This window comes from Manacus vitellinus, unplaced genomic scaffold (genome assembly GCF_001715985.3).
Source record: "Manacus vitellinus isolate BGI_N305 unplaced genomic scaffold, ASM171598v3 scaffold_34_pilon, whole genome shotgun sequence".
In the NCBI taxonomy this organism is placed as follows: Eukaryota; Metazoa; Chordata; class Aves; order Passeriformes; family Pipridae; genus Manacus; species Manacus vitellinus.
Window position 1 is genome coordinate 1350389 of NW_021940488.1, and position 1457 is coordinate 1351845.

Below are 1457 nucleotides of genomic sequence, written 5' to 3' on the forward strand. Positions count from 1 at the left end.
GCGGCGCCCGTGGGTGCTGCACGCGGGGCCCGCCGGGTATTCCGACCTGGCCGTGTGTCCTGGCAGAATTTTCGGCTGCTTGTTCGAGTGCGGCACTGCCAGTGCCTGTGAGGAAATCGTCTTCTGCCTCTTCACCCTGGACTCCTCTGATCAGAACCTCAAGGCTTCCTGAAACGGGCCTATTTTACTCAAGAGGGTCACTCCTGACTGTTGGCATCCTGGTCCAGACCTCACCAGCATGTTTTGGATGCTCCAGAGGCTCAGCATCGCGTAGCTTTTGCTTAATTTTATATTTAATAATTGCTTTTTAATCACCCAGTCCGGTGGTGGTGGTGGACAATCTGCTGCAGGTTGGCCGAGGGGTGCTGGCACAGCACCCAAAATGCTGCTGCTGCTCCAAAAATCGGCGTTTTTCACCTGGTAGCAGCAAAAAACTGCCACCGAGAGCAGCTGGTTCCCTGAGGAAGAAGTCCCCTAAAGTCTTGATTTAAGTTAAAAATGTTTCCAGTTTCTGTGTCCCCCTCATGTGGCAGAGAGAATTCTCATTTTTTTAATCCTGTTTTCTTCCTCTTGCCTGCTTTGGGCCTGTATTCCCATAGGAAAAAGAACTCCAGTCTTGCGGGGAGTTTTTTACTCTGCTCCATAGGAATAGGTTGTGGCATCCTGATGGCGACAGCAACCTCACAGTCCCCTGCTACTTGCAAATAAAGTCCTCCCAAAGCAGGTGAAATCCAGCTAGTATTGGGGAAGAAAACTGGGAAAAGTCCTGCACCCATCGTGTCTTTGCACCCATCCCCCCCATGGTGGAGAACAGGGCTGGCCCCTCATAGCCCCTCAGCACAGGCACCCTGGGAAACCCACATTTCCCATCTTCTCTTGGCCCTGCTTTTGGGAATTCAGCCAGTTCTGGCCCATTTTCCCTGGGAGGCTCTGGAGTTCCAGGGGCTGGGGATATTTTGGGGTGCCATTGTGGTGCTGTCCCCACAGACAGGGCACCTGAGCACCTACTCCAACAGGGTTTTTTCCTAAAAAGAGTTTTTCCATAGTGAGTGTCCACATATTGATTGGGAACTCAGTGGGATGTTTCCAACCTGCCACCCTCACCCCACTGCGAGAGGATGGATAGGGACAAGACAGAATGGGATGGGGACAGGATGGGATTATGACAGGACAGAGTGGGGTCAGGTAGCAGAGGACATATAGGAGGGGGACAGGAATGGGATGGGGACAGAATGGGGTGGGGAGGGATAGGAGTGGGCCAGTCCAGTTGAGGACAGGGCAGAGTGGGGACAGGGAAGATGGGGATAGGATGGGATTGGAACAGAGGACAGCAACAGGCAGGATGAGTCCAGAACAGTTTGGGGACAGACAAAAGGCGGGGGACAGGAAGGATGAGTGCAAAGCAGGGGTAGGCAGGATGGGGGCAAGATGGAATAGGGACAGGGACAGGCAGGATG